Source organism: Carya illinoinensis, chromosome 15 (genome assembly GCF_018687715.1).
Source record: "Carya illinoinensis cultivar Pawnee chromosome 15, C.illinoinensisPawnee_v1, whole genome shotgun sequence".
In the NCBI taxonomy this organism is placed as follows: Eukaryota; Viridiplantae; Streptophyta; class Magnoliopsida; order Fagales; family Juglandaceae; genus Carya; species Carya illinoinensis.
This window is the reverse complement of record NC_056766.1, coordinates 41,399,792-41,418,106: the sequence shown is the minus strand read 5'-3', so window position 1 is coordinate 41,418,106 and position 18,315 is coordinate 41,399,792. Positions and strand designations below refer to the sequence as shown.

Sequence of the window (18,315 nt, the reverse complement as noted above, 5' to 3'; positions counted from 1 at the left end):
CTTTTTTTTTTTTTTAGGAAAGAGGACGGTACCCCAATTTTATTAATAAGCCCTCACTTTTGGCGGAGGAAAACCGTGGTAACAACTCGATGCCTGAGGGTTACAAATACACAATAAGTCCAAAACCCAGGCATCAAAAACTATAATGGCCACATAAACATTACAGGACAGACCAAAGCACAAACTAACGGGAGAAACACGATCAAGAACCTGCAAGAGAAAAGCACAGAAAAACCAGAGGGTAAAACAAAGAGCTAAAAAGAAAGACAAACCTGGGAGAGCACTACATGGTTCGCAGGTAAGGAAGACCCAAGTCTATCCATGCGAAGGAGTCCCCGAAGAGGGCTGGGCAGAGGATCATGAGCATCAAACCAATCCGCGTTAAGTCCCCCAGCTCCCTGCTTGGCAAGAAAATCAGCCACTGCATTTCCTTCTTGAAAAACATGTTTCATCGTATACTCCATATTAGAAAGATTGTCTTGAAGCTCATCCCAGAACTCTTCTAAATACCAAATGTTGCAGCTCCCTCTAGTAATCCAGTTTACAAGAAGTTGGGAGTCGGACTCAATCTCTATGCGGTAAAAACCAAGATGATGACATCGACGAATCCCTTCCAGAAGACTTCTCATTTCTGCATAATTATTAGATCCCTGACCCAAAAACACAGAAAAAGCCCCAAGTAATTTTCCATCTTCGTCGCGAATAACTCCTCCTGCTCCAGCCGGGCCAGGATTTCCCAAGCTACTGCCGTCAATATTAAGCTTGACCCACCCCTGTTTAGGGCGAAACCATCTCACCACTTGGACCTTTTTAGGTCTAGTAGGTAAGGTATGAATATCCAAACGGTATGAATAGCCCGCTCATAAGACTAACAATACGTCTGTAGCATAGAGTAAAAAATCCTTGAAAGAAAAGCCGCCCGATACTGAACTTTTTTTCCTCTCTCTTCCTCTCCTCCCTCTCAGCAAACTCTCTCTCCTCTGGCCAAAATATTTTTTCTGTCGCTCTCTTCCTCTCCTCCCTCTCAGGAAACTCTCTCCTCACTCAGCAAACTCTCTCTATCTCTCCTTGCAAGCTCTTTCTCTCTCTTCTCGGCAAACTCTCTCTCTCTCTCTCTCTCAGCTGGAGAGGAGCAACCGCTGTCGAAGTTGAAGTCCGCGGGAGGGAGTGGCACCAGCACTTCCATCTCCATTATTGGATTGACTTCAACCGTGTGCTTGAGGTTGAGGTATTTCCAGTTGTCTTTAATGAGAAGCTGGGGAACGGTTGGACTGTGAGGATTATTAATACTGTGTTCAAGAAACAGAGCATCTGGAGGTCTAAGCGTGGCAGTTGGGTACAAGAAGAGGATAGGGAGGTAAAGAAGCTTCGTCGGTCGATCATGATCGAAGATTGGATGGAGAAGCAGAGTATTCAGAGCTTTGTGCTATTCAACTCAACCTCAATCTCCTCGGAGTATAGCTCTGGCGCAGGATTCTCATCATCAGAAACAGAGTTTCTACAAACACAAACCAAAACCCAAAGATAGCGAAGCAGCCCATTTAACAGAAATAAAGAGAGAAAAATAGGAGTGGAAGTACTAAGAGAGAAGTTTCTTTCTTCTCGGAGATGGAATTGCTTTTGGGATGGAGATGGAAGTGCTTTTCATGGTTTTGGCTTTTTTTATCGGGTGTGATGCGTCTCATTATATGCAGTGTAGAATTACTAACGTTACAAACTTTTACGGTTCCGCCGGGGATGAGCCCCGCCGGCTTGCTAAATTCACTGCCTTTCATGAGAGAGAGAGAGAGAGAGAGAGAGAGAGAGAGAGAGAAGGAGGAGGACGGATTTGGAGAAGATGCCCGGCTAGAATTTGCTATGGTGTGATGCAGTGCAGAAGTTTATTATGTACTTAAGGTGGTGATGTGTCAACTTATTACTCGCTTCCATTAAACTCATTCCATCGGAAGTTCCGTTCCAAAGAGGAACTCATCGTAAAAAACCAATGTATAGTCTTTAAAGAAAAAAAATGGCTTTTAAGGCTTGATTTGGATTGAAATGTGATATCAGTTATTGGAAATAAATATAAAATTTAATTACTTTCTCATTTAGCAAGAAATTTTTTCACTCATGTATTTGTGACCAATATAAATGAAGGAACAACTTTGATTGTTAAAAGTGATAATAGTGATGAGTTTAAAGTTTTTTTCATTGAGGATAAACTTTTATTTGTATCGTCGCTAAAAAAAAAGCTTTTGCGAAGATAAATTAGGTAGCAAAAAGTCAATTATTAGATTATAATTGACAAAAAACTATAGCTTCACTAAAACTTATTATTTATGATAAAATGTAACTTGCTGGCAATACTCTACTGCAGCAAGATTATTAGTGATAATTATAGTCATTGCTAGTTCTATAAATGTCATCGCAATTACTTTTTCATTTAGTTGGAAATTTTCCCGTTAATATATTTGTGACCAATATAAATGACGGTATAATTTTGGTCATTAAAAGTGATATAAATAACAAATTTAAAGTTTTTCTCACTGAAGATAAACCTTTAGCTACGAGTTTTGTATCGTCGCTAGAGCATTACATTTTGCAAATATAAATTGGGTCGTAAAAGATCTATTATAAGACTAAAATTGACAAAAAAAATATAGTTTCACTAAAACTTATTATTTACGACAAAACCCAACTAGTTGGCAATACTCTACAGCATCAAAATTATTAGCGAAGATTATAGTCGTTGCTAGTTCCATAATTATCGTCAGAATTACTCTCTCATTTGGTAGGAAATTTTCCCGCTAATGTATTTGCGACCAATATAAATGACGGTATAATTTTGGTCGTTACAAGTAATATTAGCGATGAATTTAAAATTTCCACTTCCGTATTTGTAGCCAATATAAATGGCGATATAATTTTGGTCGTTAAAAGTGATATCAACGACGAATTTAAAGTTTCTCTCACAAAAGATAAACTTTTAGCTATGAGTTTTGTATCGTCACTAAAACATTACTTTTTGCGAAAATAAATTAGGTCGCAAAAGGTTGACTATAAGATTAAAACTGAAAAAAAATTACGGTTTCACTAAAACTTATTATTTACGACGAAACCAAACTAGTTGGCAATACTCTATTACAGCAAAATTATTAGCGACAATTATAGTTGTTGCTAGTTCTATAATTGTCGTCACAATTACTTTTTCATTTGGTGGGAAATTTTCCCGCTTATGTATTTATGACCAATATAAATGACGATACACTTTTGGTCGTTAAAAATAATATTAGCGACGAATTTAAAATTTTCTTCACTAAATATAAACCTTTAGCTACGATTTTAATATCGTCGCTAAATATTTCGTCAATAAAAGCTTTATTTCTTGTAGTGATCCCTTTTTCGCGTTTTCAGCTTTCTATGAGACTATCATGACCTCTTCCCATATTGGAAAGGATACTGGATGAATTGTTATGCTAGGCATTATAAGGTCACCATTGAAAGGCTGAAATTAATGACCAAATTTATGTGTGGAGGGAAGATAGATAATGTGCATGGAGCCGGTTTTCTTAACATTTGTGTTGTTTTTTTTATTTTTCCGCATATTGTAATTGTCGATCTTCTTGGGGCTATATTTTTCAAAATACAGGGTAATTGCTGAAAGTTTCTGGTTTGAGAAATGACATTAATCAAAGGTCCTAAAGCTCTGGATTGGATTATCATACTTTTGTACCCGTTTCATTCCAAAAGATTGAATTAATTGTCAAGAACCACAGGCATGATCTAGATTGTTAAATCCTGAAGATCTGTCAGGTAGGAAATCCTACATATTTATTTATTTTTATTTTTATTATGAATTTATTTTTGTAATTCTTGTGTTGTTAGAATATGTGTACAATGGATGAATTGGTTAGTTATTAGTGCTTGCTAGATATGTTCTAATTATAACAAGACTTGTCTAATTTGTTAGTAACAAGGCCTTTTTAAAAAAATAAAATAAAATAAAATAAAGTCATGATGAGTTTCCTAGATACCAGTTAAAAGGCCTTCCAAATTAGCGTATAAATTTTATTCATGAAGTCCCATATTTTCCAAAAAAAAAAGTAGAAATTTTAACGAAGACCTATATTTGAGTGCTGTGAAAGTTGTCGGTCATGGTTTTTCATTTGCTGTTGCTACAGCTTATCTGATTGCGTCAAAGCTCTTACATGCTTTCTGTACCATAGCTGAAAAGTTGTTTTTTGGTTTTTAGTTTTGTCAAAAAATAAAAATAGAGGAAGGGAGAGGAATCAATTTGATAAAAGAAAGACTTTGCCGCAAAAAGATTCTTTTAGTTCTTGATGATGTCGATCAGCCAAATCAATTGGAAAAATTATGTGAAAGATGTGATTGGTTTGGTTTAGGAAGTCGAATCATCATAACAACAAAGCATAAACGTCTACTAGCTATGCATGATATATGTTTGGCATATAACATGAAGGAATTGGATGACAATGAAGCTATTCAACTCTTTAGCCAGAATGCCTTCAAAAGTGATAAACCCGATGACAATTTTGTGGAACTCACAAAAGATGCACTAAGCTATGCTGAGGGTCTTCCACTCGCTTTAATAGTGGTGGGCTTGGATCTATACGGTAGAGATATATCTTATTGGAAAAATACAAAAGAATTCCGGAGGAAAATATTCAAGAAAAATTAAGAATAAGTTACGATGGATTAGAGCCAAATGAGAGAAATATTTTCCTTGATATTGCATGTTTTTTCAGAGGGAAGGATGCAAGATATATCACTAAAATACAAGATAGTTGTGGCTTCTTTCCAGATGCTGGTATCGAAAAGCTTATCGACAAATGCCTCATAAGTATTGATAAGTACGACAGATTGGCCATGCATGACTTGTTGCAAGATATGGGTAGAGAAGTTGTTTGACAAGAGTCACCAAGAGAGCCTGGCAGATGTGGTAGGTTATGGTTTCATGAAGACGTTCTTTATGTACTTGAAGAGAATACGGTAAGATTCACCATAAAATGTGCTTTAATTTTTAATTTGTCTGTTTTTTTTTTTTTTCCTAGTGAACCTGTTAGGGGGTTTTTTTTAGAAGAAAATGGAATTAGAAATACAGAAACATTAGTCGTATTAAGCTGTCTATATGAAGTAGTGTAAATAAAGATAGATGAATGAAGTTTAAGTTTCTTCGTTATAAATTTTTACAAAGTGAAATAGCGATGTATACATGTGTGTGTGTTCTGATATGACAAAATACATAATTTTTTGCAATTGTTGAACTATGTAGAACTTCTTTCTTTGCTTTTGCCAACACACTTAGGCATTCTTTGCTCTTGCTAGGGAACAAAATTGCTTTTCTACTTTGAAAGAATTAGATCTATCGAGTAGTGATATTGTTAGTCTTCCCACATCCATCAAAAGAGTTAATGGATTAAAACAACTTAGGTTGGAGGATTGCAGGCAACTTCAAGAAATTCTAGAGCTTCCACCCAATATAGAAGAGGTGTATGCTAATGGATGCATCTCATTGGAAAGGTTTCCTGAAGTATCAAGAAAGTTTCAATTCAATACTTGCAACTTAAGGGCACTCCGATGGATTGAATTGTTCAGACGCTATAAAATGTTTGTGAATATACGGATTCATGTGGCAAATCCTTTATTCAATGAGGTATCTCTTTCACACTCAACACCACCCCCCCCTCCCCCTCCTCCTCCTCCTCCTCCTCCTCCTCTTCTCTCTGTGTCTCTTATGTTTCTTTCTTTTCTTTTTTCCTTTCGTTTTATGTGACATGTTTGAAACATATTTTTTTAACAGGGACATCTTAATGACTATTTTGGTGGCATTATATTTTCGGGAAGTATGATTCCGGACTGGTTAATCCATTGTAAGGAGGCTTCAAATACTTGATCATGTGAAATAGATATTGATGGGCTTCTATATCTATATTGGGGTGGGATTATAGGAATTGCTGTGTATGCTGCTGTTGGACCTATTTTTGCGATCTCTACAGAAACTCCCCGTCATCTTCTTAATGTTGACATCACCTGTAACAGCGTAAGAGCTTTGTAAAGAAAGGATACTTCACTCATGGGGTTTATATCATGAATGGTTGGAATACTCTCTTCTAGAACCTTTCCAGCCAAAAGGGAAAAGTCTAAATGTTTATTTGTTATTCAAACTCATCATCCCTTAAATGTTGTGGAGTCCAGTTGGTGCATAAGCATGCAGATAATGCTAAAGATCATTCAGATGTGTTCTATGATCATGATTGCAACTTGGAATCTAACTATTATCCACAACAGAGAGGCGTTCTACAACCTTGGATATCGAAAATTTGAACTTAGAGGATACTCAACTCGGTGAGTCCCTACTAAACTAATCAAATCAATCACACCATTGATCAACCTACCATCCTTTCTTCATTCATCACCCAAATGCTTGTTTTGTTCTAGATTTACTTTCAAATCTCACACTTAACACTAAACACACTTGCTAGTTTTCATCACTGAGGAACCTGCAATTCTTATTATGTTCCAAAGTTAACAACTCAAGATGGGGGTCGTTAGGACTATGTGCAACCATACTTGTGTTGGCAGATTTCCTATACAAGAAACTAATAGCTCAGGTTTAAGTCGTGAGTCTAAGTGATTCATGTGTCGCGTGTTAATCTCAGTCGTTTGCCAACGATGACTTAGATACAAAGTGTTTTTCTCTTGAGAATAGTCTTCAAATCCTAGGGGGAAATCCAATATCCACTCTTCACAGTTTTACGGGACACGTTTAAACTCAAAAGTATACTGAGAAATGTTTTCTCGAGATAAAGCACTCTTGTTAGGGTTATTCATTACTCTATTCACGTATGCATAAATGTTTGAGAACAAGTTTCAGGTTACTTAGGATAAAAATTTAATTTCTCAATCTTTCTTAGGATTGCACATCATGCCACCATTTGCTCAGAAATAGACTACTTGGTCTTAGCCAACTTCACATGAGGCTGGTGAAGGCTCATCTAGATAGGTGGCACGACCTTCTTGGATGGAAACTCTATTGTCGGAGATGGATTGTAGGATGGATGCACATGTTGCTCCAGTGGGGAGACAGCACGAAGATATTGCATCTAGACTCAAGAACATAGAGATTCAACTCCAAGATCTATAGAGTGCCTTCAAGGAAAATGTACCATAACCAGCAGAGGATTGATCCTATAGGGCTTCATTCACATTCTATTTCTACCTGCTAACTTTTCATTATGTTTGTATTGTACCGTGCTCCTTTTGAGCATGTTATTTTGGCATGTTTTTGTGTATGTTATGGAGCTATTATGGAGCCTTGATTCACTTCTAAAGTGATATTTGGTCGAGCTATTATGGAGTTGATGATCTAAAGCAGTAAAAGGGATGAAAAAAATAAATGTTTGAAGAAGGCTGATTGGTATGCCTAATATACTTCCAACAATGAAGTTTGATTGATTTTCCTTTAAAGAAGCATGATTATGTCATATTACTGGACGTCATGAGGCATGAGTGCTCAGGGCATGTTTTGAAGTATTGCATGCATATTTATCAATCAAAACCAATATGAAAAAAGTTTGTGGAATAAATTCTTTAACTATTAGCATGCTTAGAATTTCAATTGCATTATCTCATGGTGACTTGTGAATGAGCATTCGTTGACATTTTATGTATCTTAGAAAATATTTTTATGGGAAATTAGTACTCTTTTAAAGGTATTTTTTAGTCTTAAGTGAACACAGAATGAATCTATCTCGAATTGTTTTGCAATAGCTCAAACGTTGCATTCATAGGGTGCTTGTGGAATTTGCAGCAAAATAATCTCCTCGACCACTTTACTGGAATTTTAGTACATATATATACACCAGGAATATTGAAACAGGTTCAAAGGCCTCAAAGAATATGTTTATAAACCAAGATGCGATCTATGAAGGGAGATTCAAGTGCCTTGAAAACTATGTTTTACAGACCTAATGACCATAAGAAGGGTAATTTGAATAAGTTTATAATTGTACAGCATAACATAAAAGGAATTATAATTTTCTAGGATTATTTTCGAGTTCACCAAATAAGATATGTATTGGACCTGATTTCTTATTCCTTTTTCACCTTTTCAGCTTTCTATTAGACTATGATGCCCACTTCCCATATTGGAAAGGATGCTAGATGAATTGTTATACTAGGCATTAGAATGTCACCATTAAAAGGCTGAAAGCTTTGGATAATGTCATTTTATAAACTTTCCAAGCTCCAAACTGAATTGATTAGGACTTAAGAGAATTAAACAGATTTTATAGGTTTGGCAAGGTGTGTTTTCATCTTACTCACACACGAGGGAATTGCTTTGCCACCATTTAATGACAGAGGAATTGGATACCCGATAAGTTTGTTCCATGTTTTGGCTTGGACTTGGTTGCTACACCAAATTTAGATGTTGCTATCACCGCTATATTTTTCTTAACATGTGTGGCAAACGCATGAATTGAGATGAACTTAATTTCTGTGCAAATTAAGGGAATCTAAAATGTTGTTGACTTTTTTTTCATCATACTGTAATCGTTGATCTTCTTGGGCTGCATTTGTCAAAATACAGGGTAATTGCTGAAAGTTTCTGGTTTGAGAAATGATACAAATCAAAGGTCCTAAAGCTCTAGATGAGATTATTATCATATTTTTGTTTGTGTCTCGAAATAAGAGTGAACTCTTGAGGAAATAATAGTAACACATTCCATCTACTGGTTACTAATCAGGTCATGTACTAATAGTAATGCATAATGAAAGACTTCTATTTTAGTATCACCAATATTGGCTTGCCATTTTGTGGTTATCTTCGTGGAGCTCTTGGATTCTATTGTATCTAATCGTGCCTGACTTGATGGCTAACAGTACCTGGCAGAGGCAGTGGCAGAGCTAGGATTTTCTTTCAGTTGGTGTAAAATCTGAATAAAATAAAAAAGTATGAGCCACTTTTCTTTTGTAGAACATTTTTTCAATTATAATCACAATAAGTTCTTTACACTTCTTAAGATGAGGATGCATTGCTACATGTAATGGATGCCAACTGCAGACATGCCACTGTTCCCCCAGCACCCCCTCCCTATCTTGTTGATGTAGGATGTGCAGAAATTCGATCTTTTTGTAATGAAACAGTACTATTGCATTACAAAAAAATTGACTTTCTTGTCAATAACCACACAAATGATGTACACTTAAGTCAATACCATAAACACTGACATGTAAGAACTAGTTAAAAGGCCTTCCAAATTAGTGAATAAATTTTATTTATGAAGTCCAATACTTTCCCAAAAAAGAAATAGAAAATTTAATCAAGACCTATATTTGACTGCTGCAAAAGTTGATGGTCATGGTTATTCATCTTGCTCTTGCTAGCTACAGCTTATCTGTTTGCTACAAAAGCTCTTACATACTTTCTGTACCATAACTGGGATCGCTTCTCATGCACTTAGTTGGAAAGAAAAAATTAAAGTGATTCTCAAGGGTTTTCTTTCCAAAGCTTTTGGAGTTAAGGCTTGAGGATAACCACTTTGATGGTCAGATACCAGATTTTCAACAGAAGTCACTGAATTCTTTTAATGTATCGGGCAATGAATTGGAGGGTCCAATTCCAAATAGCCTTAGTGGAATGGATTCAAGCTCCTTCTCTGGTGAGTCAACCTTTTATGACATCATCTGTGTATATATATATCTATATATATAATGTATCATGTGCATGTACATGTATATGTACTTACACAAACGTGTTTCTTCAGTTGTTGTATTTATTCTTCACAGAGTTTTCAGAAAATGGTTGCTTCTAACAAACTCTAAGGTACAAAGTAACAGTTACAAATCTGCATTCTTATGTTTTGAACTAAAATATTGATTAAGCCTATAAGTGATCTATTGGATTCTATATTGTTATGGTAATTAAAATAGAGAGTACTGTTTTCCTATAAGATTAATTGTTAAATCTATATCTATATACTCAATTTTTCATGTCTAAACATATATATGATCATCTCAAGGCTTCATTGGCATCTATAGCACTTTCCATTGATTAGCCAACTTAAGCCTCCAAAGAACTGAAAACCCACATGAAACAATGCCTAAAGCCCACATGTTTGTCCCATCAATGGCAGGAAATTTAGAGCTATGTGGAAAGCGTATGGGTAATTGCGACAAAGGTTCAATTCCAAGTGTCCTAGTGATTGATATATACTTGCAACGATGGCAACAGTCGGCATAGGTATAGTGGTCTTCATCAACCACAAGAGGCAACCATCTCTATTGACAAAGGCTCCAATACAGCCATCAAACTTGCAAAAGAAATCTGGCATAAAGGAATCGAACGAATCAGGGCAAGACTCAACAAACCGCAGTGGAAATACCTAGAAGGTTCAGAATGTGAAGCTGACCTTTGTCAGGGAGGATAGGGAGAGGTTTGATCTGCAGGAATTGCTTAAAGCCTCAGCTGAGATATTGGGCAGTGGATCCTTTGGGTCTTCTTACAAGGCTGCCTTGCATAATGGACAGGTGATGGTTGTGAAGCGGTTCAAACAAATGAATAATTTGGGGAAAGAGGAGTTTCAAGAGCATATGAGCAAGCTAGGGAGGTTGAGACACCCGAATCTGCTTCCTCTGGTGGCTTACTACTATATATAGGAAGGAAGAGAAGCTCTTGGCATTTGACTATGTGCAGAAGGCCAGCTTGGCCGTTCATCTACATGGTACACTGATCTCCTATCTAAAATATGTTTGCTCACATGTGCATGTATATTAGTTCATGAATTGGTAGGTCCTCTGTATATGTTTCTTTATAAACATAGCATTTTTGTCATGCATGTATACACACATACATGCATACATACATATATATAATATCCATCTCTGTTGTGTAATCACTTTCAATGTGTTCACTGACATCATTTTCAATGCAAAGAAGCACTGTCACATTGTCCAATTATACCAATAGTTCCTAATTATAAGCCAGTTTGGAGGAAAACTTTGTCATTCTTCAGTTTACCGTTTATAATTAAAAAGCAATACTCAATCTGGTTGAACAAAGTTTGCAATTTTTTTTTTCTTGTTTTTCCTTTAAGGTAGTTCAGCCCCAAGACAACCTACATAGCCCTTTGTTCATGCCACTTGCTTTTCCATTCCTCCTCTGTTTTGTTCAAACCAAAAGTCGGCAACTTATGGCCATTAATTGGTCTCTCTCTGTCACATATTGAAGATGTTCAACCACACCGAATGCTAAACTCTTGTTTGGACTGTTATATTCATTAGGTTAGATGATGTTGTGTTTTGAGTGTATAAGTAGAGGAATATCATGGTTTGAACTTATGAAATCACGAGTATGCTTTGTCAAGGGGCTTATGAGTTTGAGAAATATTTGTGAACGTAGAAACAAGAGAAATTAGTTCAACCTACCACTTGATGAGGTAGAATAAAATTCTGCTCTGTTTTTGGTTTAGGCAATTCGGTTTCTATTATAGTTTCTACTATAGATTGAGCTCTATCATTTCCTTAACCTGAATCCCTTTCCAATAGGTTTAAACCCTCCATTTTATACGTCAAACCATTAGAAACCAGTGTTTGTTTGTGAGCCACCTTCTCAAGCTTAAACCAACGTGAACAACCATAGATTATCTCCTCTTCGCCTCTTCCTCAACTACTCAACTCAAGCCTCTTGTAGCTATTGAACTTGCCTCATTCTAGACCACCTCAAGAGGTAGCATAACCACCATAGAAGCCACCAAAGCAGCAGGTAAGATCCCTCTTTTAATTCTGTCCAAAACTGTAGCATAGCAGCAAATTCTTTCTGCAATGCGGTTCCTCCTCTAAATTTATGCAATTGATTCCTTCTTACTAGTTTCTGTTTGGTTGACTCTCTAGCTTGTTTATCTCCATTTGATCACTTCTAAATCCTTGCTTGTGTAATTAGGAACGTATTAGAAAGAGGGAAGGTTTGAAAACAAGAAAATACACAAGCTCTTGGCTGTCCTTCCAGTGCAGAAAAAATTCAGCAACTTCAACCCTTGATTCCTATTAAGTTTCAGCACCTTAGTTTGCTTTTATTTCATCTCTTCAACTCAGCCTCAATATGTGACATTAGGACTACCAAATTACTTTAAAATCTCAGATCAAAACCAGCTCTAAGTAGCTGAAACTGAGGGGAACAGCAACACACACAACAACAGCAGAAAGTTGTAAGAGACAGCAGCAGTAACAGTTTCTCATTTTGTTTCTCTCTCCTTCTCACATGTAATCTCTGCTTACTCCAAGGACCCTCATCTATACAATATATTCTAGTCCAGTGGATGAAATATTCCAGCTCAGAATGAAGCAAAACAGAAAACAAAAACATCCTATCTGCAGCAGCAGTTTTCATATTTGAACCCCTCATTGTTTCCTCTAATTTCTAATGCTTTTACTTCTTTGTTCCTCTTAACTCAAGCCTCCTCACGTCTAACTTCATTTGGTTGAGTAGTAGAAAGTATGGTGGAGGACAAGATAATTTGGAGCAAGAAAACATCTATGTTAGTTGCAATTTTATAGTGTTAATTCTTATGTTTTTATTAGTTTTGAAATATTTATTTTTCTTACTTAAATTTGAACTTTATCTTAATGAAGGAATTGAAGTTTGGAAATGAATCAAAGTTGCAGAAGGAATCAAAGAAGTGAAAGAATTGTAACCATAACAAACTTCAACGATAACAGACTTGTAGCTATTTTTACATTCTGGGAGCAGTGGAATTTTTAATTTTCTTTAGTTTCATTTTAAATATGGATTTGATATTTATTTATGTTCATGTTTTAGAATTTATTTTCATGAATATGCCTAGCTAAATTTTCAATCATATTTTAATCGATTAGTTGAGAGCTCGATTCATAATTTTGTTAAAATAAAATTATCTGTTAATAGTTTTTTCATTGTTTAGATTAATTTGCATATTTAAAATTTATTTTAGTTTTTTATTGTGATTATAGATTAATAAGTTAATTATTTTTTGCTTTGATTCATTGATTGTTTAGTTCTTAACTTCTTATTTTATTTTAGAACTTAATTTTTTGAACTAGATTAGAATTTATTTTAGTTTATATACTAGTCCTGTGCATACGACACAAATGTAAATTTATCGTGGCTTTCAAGTGAAGAGATTGAAGGAGAAGATTGGATCTTCTAATCGCTTGTGGGGTTTTTCTTTCAGTTCACTTCTCTGAGATCTAGTGGGGTATGGAATTTCCTTTATGATGAGCATTTCTTTTAATTTTGGCTTTGGATTGCTAGATTGGGAAAAGTAAAGTTGTTGCTTTTAATAACTATAATGTAGCTTTTTTGTTTGCTACTCTACTTGTTTTTGGTGTTGTAGGGGTTGCAGTTTTTCGGGATCAAGATACTGGATTTTGATGGTTTTTCTTGAATATTTGTAAATCCCATGTGTTCTGTTTGTTATCACGATATTCATCCGTTATAAGTGAGGAGAATCAATAAAATTGGAGTATCATCCTCTTCTTTAAAAAAATTAAAAAAAAAAAAAAAAAAAAGGATTTCTGGGATTTAGATCATTAAGTACAACCAATTAATACTTTCATGAATTATAAATTAGGATTCTTGGCAAACAATTGTGGCGACGGAAAGAGAAAATTTTGCTTTCGAGTTGCTAGTTTTTCACTGTTTGAACTGTATGGCAAGTTGTGGCTTGATTTCTCAGGATGAGGAACATTCATGGTGGACAAGACAATTGGTGAATTGTAACAATTTATTTCTCATTATGACATAACCAGGATATTGTTCTTTTTGGTATAACCAAGAAGTTGCCTTTGGTTGGATTGTTTTTTTTTTTTTTTTTAATGCAACCAGTTGTTACATTAAATGCAATGGTCTTTGTTTTTATTACCAAGTTTTGTATTAGTATTTGGCTTTATTTTACTGTGAAGGGTTAAATATGTAGAGACACAGCATGCATGCAGTCTTGGAGAGTCTGATGGGCATAGTTCACAAAAGGATACCAATAAGGATGCAGTCTTGAAGTGGTGCTGCTCATCACTTCCACCACTCACCTTGGCTCCTTCATTCTTGGTGGCTCAAAATCAGTCGGCAGTTCCTCCTCTGTCTGCAAATGGCAAAATCAATAACAACATTGGCTCATTGAAAAACAAAAAAGAGCAAATGGAAGTGTATTTTTTACAAGATGGCCAAAGCCATGTATTTCATGATAGTATATTTAACCAAATCCACCAAAAAATATAAGGAGTATCTGAGGAGAGGGTCAATTTTTTCTGTTTCATTATCTACAAATTTCTTCTTCATGTCCTCTGTTTCCTGAAATATGCCTTAATATTATATACTCATATCTGGCTAACTCAAGAAAATTAAAGCCCTACATAAAGACTAATAAGGTAAGACAAGACCTCATAAAACCCAAAAAAAAAAAAAAAAAAAAAAAAAAAAATTCCCAATAAAGAAAATTCGAAAGAGCAAAATGAAAATAAATACAGGGCACCTCGATACAATTCATTCCTTACATACCTCACTAGTCTCCAATTGCTATTTTTGAATGGGTGCAAAAGCCTTTGTATCTTCCAATAAACAATTTTCAGTTGGAACTTCTAGAGAAAGTTGGCGTCATTAATTGTCTAAATTTTGTAAATCTTGTAAAGGAGGTGGGGCATAATGGACAATCTATGCCATACATACAGGAAAATGAAATTTCATCAAGTATGCCATGTATATAGAGTATTGTTTCTCCATCTGCAAAATCAAATAATTTATTTAGGATCTATCTAAGAGGGGTATTGTTAGCCTTCTCCATGCATAGAAGGACTTGTTGGATTGTGTCAGCTTAATTTGAAAGACTGCAAGCAATTACCGTGATCGTGGCAATAGCTTTGTGCATTGTTGTGGGACCCTTTACGATGGATTTCACTCCTATAACCATCTCGAGTGTCGCTTCAACGGACCCATATCGTGTATGGCTACAATACATAGCTGCAAATTCTATTGAGATACAGCCAAGGCAAGGGGAGGGGATGGTTTACAAGATTGATGATTTCATGAATAGTATTCAACTTTCAAAGTGATACCGAGACAATGATGATCATTACTTTACATGCAAAATGACTTATTCGATTGCATTCCCAAGAATCTCCTCCTCCTCTTCTTTAACTGTCAATGGAGTTACGATGCATGCTTGAGCTTTCCAGATAAGGATACCTGCAATAATTTTACTAGTTATCTTTACAGTGCTTTGCATAAAAAAGAAATCAATACTTACATCAATGACGAGACTATAAGAATTTCACCTCTAACTTTTAAAGGCCATGAAAAGGTCAAGGCTTTCCATCCTTTTATTTTCTAATAAATGTGGGCCCACATAGTATTTTGAAGAGCCGAGGAAGATCCTAGAGTATAAACAATCAAAGCAACAAATGGTGGTAGTTTATTTATTTTTTTTTTTTGGGGGGGGGGGGGGGGGGGGGGGGGGGGGGGGGGGGGAGGTGGGAGATTATCTTCCTATATTTTTTAACACATAAATGCCAGGTACTAGGGGTGTAACCGGTCCGGTTTGGTCCGGTTTTAGACAAAATTTAGAACCGAACCGGTATATACCGGTTTTGTATTTTTCAAAACCGATTACGCACCGGTTACCTTCTTAAACCGGTATTCCGGTTTTACCGATTTTCGGTCCGGTTTGGTCCAGTTTTACCGGTTTTAATGTAATATATTATATTATATAATATATAATATAATATATTATAGTATATAATACTATAGTGATAATATATTGTAGTATATTATAATATATATTATAATTGTATTATAGACTATAATGATATATTACAATATATAATATAATAATATATTATAGTATATTATAATATATAGTGATATAGTCTTAGTATAATTATTAATATGTACTATATAATACTAGTATAACTATTAATACAATAAACAAAATGATATAAGATTTTAAAATTTAATATTATATTAATTATTAATTTATCATATAATACAAAACTATTTTATATATAGTTAAATATTATATATAAATATTATATACAATATAAAAATTTAAAATATATATAAATCGGTCCGGTCCAGTCCGGTTTTAAAAAAAGAAAAATTGGAACCGGACCGATTTTGACCGGTTTTAAGAAAACTAAAACCGGTGCCGGACCGAACCAACCTCGGGACCGGACCGATGCCACCGGTTTGGTCCGGTCCGGTCCGGTTTACCGGTTTATTGGTTTTTTTTTACACCCCTACCTGGTACTGAAGAAAACAGTGAACAAAGAATGACAAAATACATGACTTTGCTTCTCCACTACTTTCTAAAATCTTAAGTATTGAGTTTGATAAAAAACTGCTAAAGAAAAAGGGAGGCCACTCATGTCAAAAGATTGGAATTTGAGAGCAAAGACAAGTTTTAGTCCAATTGCTACCACCAATGGAAATTAAGACTGCAACAACTACTTCCATGCAAATTGTTACATTTTCAAAACACAAATGCTACTATGTTGTTCTATACCGCTTACTTTGCCCTATTGACATAGTGCCACTTGGTTTATTAAAAAAATATAAACATAAACATAAGCATAAAAAGAATAGATAGAATCTAGAGTTTCAGTCTCTCTCCTTTTGTCCTTTCAAACTTCATTTTGTTTTGAATATATTTTTTTGTTTTTTATTTTTTAATAAACCACAAGACACCTTGGTGCCAAGTCAATGGGTCAAAGCGAGCGGTATAACTAGGGCAACATAGTAGCATTCTCAAGTCGACCAGGATATGATTCTCCTTTTAGAATTCATAAGTTTTTAACAGTTGTTAGTGATCATTTTTCTTATTTAGTACTTAATTTATGGCCAACCCAGCCCATAGGAGGATTGGGATTCGACATGGATATGAATGTAACTTCTTCATACCCGACCAATAATATATTTTATAACAAGAGGAATAATAATTCATGATTTTTCTTTTAATCCTTTTGCAATGGTAGAAGTGAATCTAAATTTATTCAAGAAATTGTTTCAGAGGTCTCAGAAATATCGATCTCTCCGATTTATCAATATATTCATTGATGTTCCAAGATCGTTATTATTCATAATTTATTTTTCTAAACCCACAAAGATCAATCTTCAACGTTGAGCATTGTGGATTTGGAGAAGGCTGATGATGACTTAAAATGAAGATTTGGATTTAGAACTTGGACTTGGGTGTGCATAGTCATAGATGTGACCAACACTTCCGCAACATGAGTGGGATCTGGTTGGTGGTGGGCACTTGGTGGGGTTTGTATCATGTTGATGAGTGCAATTGAGTTTGAAACTTCATTAAGTGGCAGAGAATCAGTCTCATTACCACATTTGAATTATGAAGGTAGCCTCTGATCAAAATCAGTTCTCCTTATGGCACTATATTACTTAATTTGTAGTTTGGAAGATCTATATCAATCGAGGAGTGATGTTATTAGCCTTCCCACATGCATCAAAAGTGTTTTTGGACTGAAGCACCTTGTATTGACTGATTGCCTATATCTTAAAGAAATTCTAACCTTCCACCCAATATAAAGAAGGTGCATGCTAATGGATGCACCTCATTGGAAAGCTTTCTAGAAGCATAAAAAAAGGTTCCAATTCAATACCAGCAACTTAAGAGTACTTAGATGGATTAAATTGCTCAATTGCTATGAAATGTCTGTGAATATAGGGAATCATGTGGAAAATCCCTTGTTGACTGAGGTCTCTCTCTCTCTCTCTCTCTCTCTCTGCCCTTGCCCCTTTCTCTGTGTCTCTGATGTTTCTTTCTTTCGCTACATGTTTGTGTGTGTTTTGATTTATAATTTTATAGTTGAAAGTGATATATGTTTGGAATTGGCAGGAACATCTAAATTACATTCTTCAGTTGCAGTAGTTAAAGACACTTTCTCTTGAAGCTTGTTTAGGGCAGGTTGGGGAGCTTAGAAAGAAGGTGGAAGTGCAGTATGCATTCTACTTTGTCTACAAATGAATATGAAACTTCATCAAGTGGATAATCACTCTCATTGCCACATTTGAATCAAAATCAGGTCTCCTTAAGGCAGTATATTACTTTTGTAGTTTGGAAGATATTATTAGTCTTCCCACATCCATCAAAAGTGTTGTTGGAATAAAACACATTGTGTTGACGGATTGCCTGCAACTTTAAGGAATTCTAAAGCGTCAATCCAATATAGAGTAGGTGTGCTAATGGATTGATGCATCTCATTGGAAAGCTTTCCATAAAAAAAGTTCCACTTCAAAATCAGCAACTTAAGAACACTAAGATAGATTGAATT

General features: G+C 35.2%; 1 protein-coding gene and 1 long non-coding RNA gene across 16 annotated transcripts in view; both read left to right on the top strand.

Annotated features, from left to right (window-relative positions):
* Positions 1 to 18,315, top strand: part of LOC122297078 — a 93,118-nt gene that overhangs the window by 68,750 nt on the left and 6,053 nt on the right. The window lies entirely within an intron of this gene.
* Positions 8,380 to 12,773, top strand: LOC122297089. Of its 2 annotated transcripts, none has more exons than XR_006238648.1 (3): positions 8,380 to 9,662; positions 10,137 to 10,724; positions 11,097 to 11,226. It is a non-coding gene; the product is annotated as an uncharacterized LOC122297089 (long non-coding RNA). The 2 variants fall into 2 exon arrangements; XR_006238647.1 differs by lacking the exon at positions 11,097 to 11,226 and adding an exon at positions 12,631 to 12,773 and having other exon boundaries at positions 8,381 to 9,662.